We start from the raw sequence: 11,292 nt of genomic DNA on the forward strand, positions 1-11,292 counted from the left end.
AATCATGAATTCCTCAATGATGCAATCAGAGAAACATGCTATGGGGCATTCGGTGACTACCGAATTTTCTGTTATGGCTCAACGCAAACAGGGTCCTCCAGGCTTCTCAGGACCTTCTCCACACCGTCCTCTAGGTAAACCAAATCCATATGCAAACAAAAGGTGCATTATCTGTGGAGAATTAGGTCATAGCAAGGAGCGGTGCTATGAAGTGATTGGTTACCCTGATTGGTGGGACTTCACCAAGAAACCGCGAAAGAATCTGGGCAAGGCCGCTGTTGCTACTAACGAGGAAGTTTACCTAGACAATGCCTCCGCTAATGTAGCGCAGTCAGGTATGAAGGGTAAGGTTACTTTTAATAGTACATGGATAATTGATACAGGTGCATCTGACCATATGACCAATGACCCAAGTCTTGTGAAAAACCTTAGACGTTCCCCTCAAGACGTTGTCTCTACTGCTGATGGTACTCCAACTCCGGTCACCGGAGAAGGTTCTATTGCTTTATCTGATACCTTAACCCTTGAATCTGTCGTAGTTGTTCCATCACTAGCTTATAATCTCCTGTCTGTTGGTCAAGTTATTTTAGCTCTTGCATGTATTGTGACCTTCTATCCGTCTTTCTGTGTGTTTCAGGACATTCTGACTCGACGGATTCTTGGTTATGGTGTTAGAAGGGGGAAATTATACTATATGGATCTGACAGAGACTGGAAAGAAACAGAAGCATCTTTTGGGCCAAGCTAATCAGATCAACGGGGTAGAGAATGCGAAGGAAGCTGTATGGTTATGGCATCGCCGTTTAGGTCATCTATCCTTTCGTTATCTTAAGAAGCTGCAACCTCAATTGTTTTCAGTTGTTAGTGATTTGGATTTCCACTGTGACATCTGTGAACTGGCCAAGAGTCACCGTATTTCATATTCACCAAGTCTTAATAAAAGTCCTGTTCCTTTTATGAAGATTCACTCCGATGTCTGGGGTCCTGCGAAAATTCCTTCTCTCTCTGGAGCTCGGTATTTTGTAACGTTTATTGATGATTGCACTCGCATGACATGGGTGTCATTACTGAAGAATAAGAGTGATGTATTTGGAATGTTTACCGAATTTCACAAAATGGTGGCAACTCAGTATCAACAATCCATCAGAGTGTTTCAGTCTGACAATGGTGGAGAGTTTGTGAATGGCCCTATGATTGAGTTTTGCCAGTCACATGGAATTCGTCATCAAACCTCCAATTCTTATACTCCTCAACAGAATGGTTTAGCAGAACGGAAGAACAGGCAGTTGATGGAAGTTGTTCGTGCTTCCTTATTTGGCATGAATGTACCTCGGTCCTATTGGGGAGAAGCAGTAAAATCAGCAGCATATCTTATCAACCGTACTCCTTCACGGGTGATTGAGTTTCAGAATCCTCATCAGAAGCTTCATACACTTTTGACCATCCCTTCTATGCCTAATTTGGAGCCCCGGGTGTTTGGGTGCACAGCCTATGTTCATATTCCCAAGCCTCAACGCAGCAAGCTTGATCCCCGTGCCCGTAAGTGTATCTTTGTTGGTTATGCTGACTTCCAGAAGGGTTATCGATGTTATGATCCCCTTACTGGCACTATACATGTCTCTCTTGATGTTGCTTTTCGTGAATCCGAGCCTTATTACTCAGGGGGAGCTTCTCAGTCTTCCCTTCAGGGGGAGAGAGGTTGTGAAGGGAATCCTCGTTCTATTATTGATTTTGATGTCTTTGAAGACTTGGAAAATTTGGAGGATACATTTGAGGGTAGAAATTTGGAAACAGAAAATGCAGTTGCCGAACAGAGCATTGTGAATTCCGAAATAGACAATGCGACTGCCGAACGAAGTGTTGCGAATTCGGAAACAGAAAATGCGACTGCCGAACAAAGTGTCGTGAATTCCGAAACAGAAAATGCGACTGCCGAACAGAGTGTCGTGAATTCCGAAACAGAAAATGTAACTGCCGAACAGAGTGTTGTGAATTCCGAGACAGAAGAGACGACTTTTCTGGATAGTTTGAATCAAAATCAAGACGTATCTGAAGCTCACACACAAGATATTCCCCCTTCTGCATCACCAACTGAAGATCCCGGTCAGAATGATCCTCCTCAGGTACCCCTAAACTTTAATGAATCTTCTGGGTTAGAAAGTGTCGAACCTAGGAAATCACAAAGGGTTACCAAGGGAATTCCTAAGAAACAATATGAACCAGATATCAAAGCCAAAGCTAAATACCCTATAGCTAATTTTATGTCTAACCGTAGGATTTCTGGTCACATGCACTTGTTGTTGATCAATTATCTACTGTATCTATTCCTAGTAACGTGCAGGATGCATTGACGGATCCAAAATGGACAAAGGCGATGAATGAAGAATTGGAAGCTCTTCAAAAGAATGCAACATGGGAGCTAGTACCTATGCCGGTTGGAAAGAAGACCGTAGGGTGTCGTTGGGTATTTACTGTGAAGCTTAATGCAGATGGAACTATTAATAGATACAAGGCGAGGTTGGTTGCCAAAGGATATACACAACGCTATGGGATTGATTATGAGGAGACTTTTGCACCTGTGGCAAAGATTAATACTGTCCGGATTCTAATCTCACTTGCAGCAAACAAAGATTGGCCCTTGCACCAGTTTGATGTGAAGAATGTGTTTCTTAATGGGAATTTGGAGGAAGAAGTGTACATGGATGTGCCCCCAGGTGTTAAGAATTACCCAAGTGACGTTGGCAAGGAGTGTAAATTGAAGAAGTCTTTGTATGGTCTGAAGCAGTCTCCAAGAGCTTGGTTTGGAAGATTTTCAAAGTCCATGAAAGCCTCTGGGTACAGACAGAGCAATTCTGACCATACCTTGTTTATCAAACGCAAGAATGGTAAGATTACAGCTCTTATTGTGTATGTTGATGACATGATTGTTACAGGGGATGACCCGAAAGAGAAGAATGAATTGCAAAAGTATCTGTCAAAGGAGTTTGAAATGAAGGATCTGGGACAACTGAAGTATTTTCTGGGTATTGAAGTTGCAAGGTCTAAGAAGGGGATTTTGCTTTCACAAAGGAAGTATGTCCTTGATTTACTTGCTGAAACAGGGATGCTGGACTGCAGACCAATGGAGACACCCATTGAGATGAATCACAGACTTGCTATTTATCCTGATCAAGTTCCAACTGACAAAGGGAGGTATCAACGTCTTGTAGAAAGGTTGATTTATCTTTCACATACTAGACCTGATATTGCTTATGCTGTGAGTGTTGTTAGTCAATTTATGCATTGTCCTAGTGAAGAGCATATGGATGCAGTCTTTCGTATTTTGAAGTACTTGAAGATGGCGCCAGGTAAAGGGTTACTGTTTCAGAAAAAAGATGAATTGGAAGTTATTGGGTACACAGATGCAGATTGGGCTGGTGATAAAACTGACAGACGTTCTACATCTGGGTACTTCACTTTTGTTGGAGGGAACCTTGTCACTTGGCGTAGCAAAAAGCAGAAAGTTGTTGCCAGATCAAGTGCAGAAGCTGAGTTCCGAGGTATGGCACACGGAGTCTGTGAAATGTTGTGGATTCGTAATGTCTTGAAAGACCTGGGTTACAAGCTTAAAAAGCCTATGGATTTGCATTGTGATAATACAGCTGCCATTGAGATTGCACATAATCCAGTTCAGCATGATAGAACAAAGCATGTGGAGGTTGACCGTCATTTTATTAAAGAAAATCTTGACAGAAAGGTTATTCGCTTTCCATTCGTAAACTCAGAGGAGCAATTAGCTGATGTTCTTACTAAAGGAGTGTCCAGGAAGGTATTTGACAGCTCAGTTGACAAGTTGGGCATGATAGACATCTATGCACCAACTTGAGGGGGAGTGTAGAATCGCTGTAAATCTATATGTAATTAGGATTTTATTTAATTAGGATATCCTGTAATTATGGAAAGATTGTTTCCTATTAGAGTTAGACTACTCCTTTGTACTTGTATATATACCCTCATTGTGGGATGAATAGAATTATCGAATTAACCCTGAATTAAAGTATTCTTTTCTACTTGTATGAGCAAATAACTTTTTAGGTACACTCCCCTTTCTTTAGTACTTTGAAGACAACATGTGATTATGTTTGATTTGGCTATAGGATTTTGGAGATTTGCCTATTATTATTACAGCTTTAATAGAGAAGACACCTCAATCGGGACAATATCTTTCCTTCAATTTGATCTCATCGCTGACCACATCGTTTTTTCAGTTAATCATAACCTAGTCCTACACAGCTTTCCTCCTACCATTTCATAGAACCAAACAGATAAATCTAACATGAACCCTGCCACAGGCCTTGACTACAAAAGCAACGAATTAACAACCAAAAGGCAAAGTAATCAGCTCGAACACTAATTATAAGAACTCTGAGCCAGAGTTCTTCATGGGAGGGAGCAAATGATTCACTCTGAACAGACCAATTCTTTGCCATCTTCTTAGTTCATACGAATAGATTTCTTGATCTATAGCAAGACAGAGTTCAGAGCTGCCTCATTTCTTTTAACAGTAGTCATGCACATTTAAGAAAGGGAAGATGTTTTGCTTTCAAATCAGTTTCATAGTACATAGTACAATTCCAAAAGACACATGACAGTTTTTAATTTTAGTAGTTCCAACATGTTTTCAACATCATGAATTCAGCTCTGAAAACAAAGTAAAACCAATTGCAAGCAGTTTCAAAGAGGGGAATGCATCTCTATCGAGTGGAAAAAAAAAATTACTGATTGCCTGCACATTATGAAATTGTATGGTGAGTATAAGAGAACAACAGAGGAATGCCATGCAACAGAAGAAATAAAACATTTAGTACCTCAGTAGCATTCCTAACTTTCTTTTTGGACATAATCAGGCTTTCTGCAATCCTCTGAAAACAAAGTGAAATTAAAGAAATACAGGTCAGGCAAGAACAAAATGACAAATGGGTCATAACATTTTAATATCTCTACTACAATAAATCGAAGAGTCTAAAATATATATAAATAAAGAAACATTGCTAGCATCAGCATGTTCACATATACTTTAGTTGACAAAGTAATTGCTTTCTGATGATAACCAAAAAAAAAAAAAAAACTTACATCGATAGATGGAGTTATTCGTTTCTCTTCCAATCTAACTTTTGCATTTTTGATTAACCCTAACCTCTCATGCAAATGTAAGGTTCTGGAATTTTCAACCAGTGCTCTTGAAACACCCTGGACTGCAAAGAAAATGTATACCAGTTTTAGCCTTGCCAAGGAATCAATCTCTCATGATAAATGTATCTCACCAAGTTGTCGACCATTTAAATTGAAAAGAGTGGTCTCACCTGACGTATCCACCAGTAGACATAAGTAGAGACTTTGAACCCCTTTGATGAATTAAATTTCTCAACATCGCGTAGTAGTCCAATTAATTAAGCCACCCTATAATAAGCTTCTTATATGAGAGTTGGACCGTCCTCGATATAGTTACAGGGGTGGAGTCTGGAATAGGAAATCATGAAATCAATTAAACATAGAGATGCAGCAACATTAAAGAGAACAGCCATAGAGCATGAGGGTAGATGATATTCTAAATGGCAGACGTATAAAAGAACTGAAGGCATGAAAATTTTAAAGCTGTATGCCGAAGGGAGAAGTCAATTAAACCCAAATTTAATCCCAAATAGCCGCCCCAAAATAGCTGAAGCTAATATAAATTCAAGAAAGCACTTTGTTTCAGCAACCAGTGGCGGATCCAAGATTTGAGACTTGTCTAGGCTAATTAGAACAACCACTATTTTTTTTTTTTGCATAAACCCAGACACTATCACCAAAACTCTAAAAAAATTCTCTAATCTGCAACACAAAATGCACATCTTTAAATAAAAAATAATCACAACATAATCAGAAGCCAAAGAAAGCATCAAGAAATTCCAAAGCCCAACAAAAGCTTGACTGCTTGAGCTGAAAAACCAGTCATTGTTTGATGTTTCCGAACACCCACCAGAAATAGTGTACACTAACAAACCCAAAACTGATAGCCCCCAACTCACCAAGCAAAACCAATAGTAAGAGCAGTCCCAACAATCCCAATCCTCAACTTATACACAAAAGCCCAACTCACAATTACATCCGCCACTGGTAGCAAACAGAATCGACGAGCTTCTCCTTCTGCAATTTCTTTAAGAAAACCCCATTGGGAAAAACAGAGCAGGAAGAAGAACAGAGATGTATCAAAAATTCAAAACAGGAGAGATCGATAGAGTTTCATACCTTGTTTACGAGAAAGCGAAAGAAAGATTGTTGCTTTGGAGATTCCTTGATCTGCGTCGCAGACTGAGGCTACTGGACAACAAGGGGTGAGATTTTCCACAAGAAGGGAACTTGGGTGTGGATTGCTTGAGGCATTTCGCTTTCGAAGATAAGTAGTGTGAGGCTCCATCGAAAGAAAGATTGTTGCTTTGGAGATTCCTTGGTCTGCGTCGCAGACTGAGGCTACTGGACAACAAGGGGTGAGATTTTCCACAAGAAGGAAATTTGGGTGTGGATTGCTTGAGGCATTTCGCTTTCGAAGATAAGTAGTGTGAAGCTCTTGTTGCTTTGGAGATTCCTTGGTCTGCGTCGCAGACTGAGGCTACTGGACAACAAGGATGAGATTTTCCACAAGAAGGGAATTTGGGTGTGGATTGCTTGAGGCATTTTTCTTTCGAAGATAAGTAGTGTGAGGCTCTTTGTTGCTTTGGAGATTCCTTGGTCTGCGTCGCAGACTGAGGCTACTGGACAACAAGGGGTGAGATTTTCCACAAGAAGGGAATTTGGGTGTGGATTGCTTGAGGCATTTCGCTTTCAAAGATAAGTAGTGTGAGGCTCTTGTTGCTTTGGAAATTCCTCAGTCTGCATCGCAGACTGAGGCTACTGGACAACAAGGGGTGAGATTTTCCACAAGAAGGGAATTTGGGTATGGATTGCTTTAGGCATTTCGCTTTCGAAGATAAGTAGTGTGAGGCTCCATCGAAACACACAAATCTGACCTACTGAGTAGTGTGCGGCTGTGAGCTGCTGTGGGAGACTGGGAATACACACAACTTTTACAGATAATTTTTTTTTTCTTTGGGCTGGTATGGGCTAAAATATTGTCTAGGCTTGAGCCCATATAGCCTTCTACTTCTTTCCGCCCCTGTCAGCAACTATCATCACCTTCCAACAAAGCAGGGTTCTTCCTTATCCTAATGTAATCACCTCACACAATAGTTTATTTTCTAGCAAATATAAGATACTAACTGACACTTGCAATCTATACCAGTAGTTCATTGACAAATCTGTAACACAGTGAATATAATGAATGCTTTACAAACAAGGGCCCATCTATTAAATCGTAATAATTTCAACAGAAACATCAATGATAAATTCAAGGTTCAGAAAACTTCAGACTAAGATAGTAAGGCCAAAGCATTAAGAGATAAGACATCAAGTTAACTCATGTCCTAAGGTCTTCTAAAATTAAAAGCTGTCATGTGTCTTCTGGAATTGTACTATGTACTATGAAACTGATTTGAAAGCAAAACATCTTCCCTTTCTTAAATCTGACTCAAATAATGAAACAATACCCATGACAAAATAAAAAACAAAGCACCAGAAGAGTTTCCTGAAAAATAACCTGAAGGGGATCGATCAGAAACCTATATAGAGCAGAAAGTTTATGGACTGCTTGGATGAGTTGAGAATTGAGCTGAAAAAAAAGTTTCCTGAAAAAAAAATTCAAAATTTCATATTTTGTCTGTGACATACGAGTTTCACAGAAATTTTGGACAAAGTTTCAGTGTGAATTTTTAAATATACTTTGTGTGTAGATATTTCAGAAATTAAGAGTTTTGCGGAAATGTACGGAAAATTTTGAAAAATTTCGGGAAACTCCTGATGGAAATGATATAGCATATGAATTTCGTTAGTACTTCCAAATTATGGAAATTTTAGTAGTTTCAGAGAAAACGTTGGTTATTACTTACTCTTTGATGACCTACATCTTCTCTTTTACAGATAAATCGGATGTGCTTTTCTTTCTGTTTATATATATTGTTTTTTTATTTTATTTTATTGATTTGCATGGGATAAGGGATTTGACTTTGGGTACATAAAATGTTGCTTCAATTTCAAAGTTAGGTTCAACCATACAAAAAAGAATTCAGTGAGAATCAAGCTACTTACCCAATTTATATGGAAATTCTAGAGGAGTTGATTCTGGTACGTTCTTAAGAGGGGAGGCATTATGTTTGATATTAAAAACCTCACTAATTGTGATCAGCTACCAATAATGACTGTAAAACCCGCAATAAAGCGTGGGCATGCCACCTAGTGTACCTGGTTATTTATCTAATAGCAGAACTTGAGAAGGCTGTGAGCTTGTGATGCATTTGAAGACGGGGGTGCGGGGGGGTGAAATAGGTAAAATAAGTATGCATGACGATACCTCATTACGTAAGCCTTACATATATAGTTCATTGTTTGGCCCATGTCCTACATATATAGGGTGCGTTTGGGGGAGCTTTTTAGCTCCTCCGCTTATAAGCACCAACCCTTTTGGTGTTTGGTAAATTGGTTGGGAGCCTGCTTCTTCCAAAAGCAGCTGCTTTTTCCTTTGAAAAGCATAAGCTAGGCTTGGCCTCCTTTTAGAAGCAGAAGAAGCAAAAGCCGCGATATTCAGGGTTAGTTTGGGATTGCTGTGACTTTTAAAAAAAACTGCTGCTGCTGTGTTGTAAAAATAATCAGCTGTGAATTAAAACAGTTTCGTGTTTGGTAAATAATATTTTTAAAAGTGCTGTCAGTACATAAAACCTCTGGGCTGCTTCTAAAATCTGCTGCCAGTGATCTATAACTTTCAATTAAAGCTGCTTTTTATTTATTTACCAAACACAATAAAACCTAAAATTTTGAACAAAAGCTGATTTTTTTTAAAAGCGAAGCAATCCCAAACGGGGCCTCACTGTAGCGGTGATCACTGTAGATTAATTCAAAATACCAACTTCTATTCTCTCTTCCTTAAAGAAATTATGCATAGACACTTCTCTTCTTCTGATCAACTCTCTCTCTCTCTCCCCTTCTGGATCACTGGCAGCACCAACTACGGATTCCTGACGACACGACCTAGCCGTAGCTCGCTCTGCCGAACCAATCGACCCCGAATCGAAATCCGGAGGTAACGTTTTCTGGTGTGAATTGCCTGATTGTATTGCTTCGTCTATGTCGTTATGCTCTTTCTGGGGATTGAATTGCTTCGTCTATGTTTCTAGTTTGACATAGTCAACTTATGCTTTGTCGATTCTTTATGGATTATCAGTTAGTTATGATTTAATACCCTATATAGGAATTGGGGGATGTGGGAGAATGGTTGTGTTGGCATGGGAGGTTATGCTTTAGCTCCAATATCATGTCAAATCTTATTAGACATTCTAGGTTCTGGTTATGGATATTTTACTAGAAGAAAAATTGGTGTTCCAAGTGTTGCTCTGAAGTGGCATTCTTTAGTAAAGAAAGTATTCATCACTCTGCTAGTATTCTAGAGGAGTTGCTTGTGGTACTTAAGAGGGGAGGCATTATGTTTGGTATTAAAAACCTCACTAATTGTGATCAACTACCAATAATGACTGTAAAACCCACAACAAAGCGTGGGCATGCCACCTAGTGTACCTGGTTACTTATCTAATAGCAGAACTTGAGAAGGCTGAGAGCCTGTGATGCATTTGAAGAAGTGAGTGGGGTTGTATCAGTGAAATTAGGGGTCATCATTTGGCCCTTCGGCCCTTGCTTTAGGGCGGGCTAGCCCGACCCTTTCTCAAATAGGGTAGGGTATGGGCCATGCAAATGAAGCCCGGCCCGGCCCGTTTGAGCCCATTAGGGCCAAGCCCAGCCCGGCCTTTTAAGCCCGCCCAATTAAGCCCTAATCATTTTCTATTTTTTTTCTTTCTATTTTTTAAATATATTTCTCTTTTTTCTATAACATACAACTTATCTCTTTCTTTGTAATTGATTTCCTAAGCTTTATTTTCTTTAATCTTTGTTTCCTTTGTTAAACAACAATTAATTTTGGGAGATAGTTAATTGAATATAACTACCTTAACTTATTTATAAATGTTATAAGTTAATTCTAATATATATATATATATATATATATATATATATATATATATATATATATATATATTAAATATGATTAACAAAAAACAATGAGTCTTATATTACCTATATAACCATTGAGCCATATTTTGAGAAATAAAAATAAAAATAATGTATTTCTTTTTGTTAAACAAAATAAGGCCCTTTTCGACCCTATTTGGCCCTATTCGGAAGGCCAGCCCGACCCGGCCCTTTTGGCCTTAACGGCTCGGGCTTTTCGGGCGGGTAAGGGCTAGCATATTTAAGCCCCGGCCCTACCCGACCCTAAGCCCTAAAATATAGGGTAAGGCCGGCCCTAGCCTGGCCCATGATGACCCTAAGTGAAATGAGTATGCATGACGATACCTCATTACGTAATCCTGCAGATTTAGTTCATTTTGCTTGGCTACATATATGGTTCATTACTGTAAGATGATCAGTGGTGTTAGCTCAGTGGTTAGATCACCCACTACCTAAGATCTAGGTCATGGGTTCGAGTCACCATGGGGGTAAGAGTGAAATCTTTTGATCCTCTTTTAATATATATATATATATATATATATATATTTCAAGCCCTAACTTAGTATTAATTGCTCCTAACCTAGTGTGTGTATATATATATATATAGGGAAAATCGTTCGTACAGTACCTGACATTTGACCAATTCTAAACTTCTTTACCTTACGTTCAGAAAATATCAGAACGGTACCTGAGGTTCGGACCCCGACGAAAAATGGTACTTGGAGCATTAGCTTCGTTACAAAAACTGATGGCTGGCAAATTTTGATCATTAAATGACCAATTCACCCTTTAGTTTTTGTTTTCTTTGGTTTTTTTTTTCTTCATATAATAATAAAAGCAAAAAAAAAAATATTGATTTGTCAAATTTTATCTTTCGAGCCTGTAGATGTCGTTACGAGATCGTAAAAATTTTCGGAGGATTTTTCAGACACCCGAGCTATTTTTGATGATTTTTGGAAGTTGGTAATATCCAAAAATATAATTAAAAATAGAAATTAGAGGCGGTTTAATCTGGAGCGTCCATTTTAATCACCATTTGATCTCAGCCGTCGGATTTGAGTATATATAAGTTGAACCGGCATGAGAAGCACCAAATTACAGCCCAGACCGACCTCAGTCTCGACCC

This window comes from Rosa rugosa, chromosome 4, assembly GCF_958449725.1.
Source record: "Rosa rugosa chromosome 4, drRosRugo1.1, whole genome shotgun sequence".
Lineage (NCBI taxonomy): Eukaryota > Viridiplantae > Streptophyta > Magnoliopsida > Rosales > Rosaceae > Rosa > Rosa rugosa.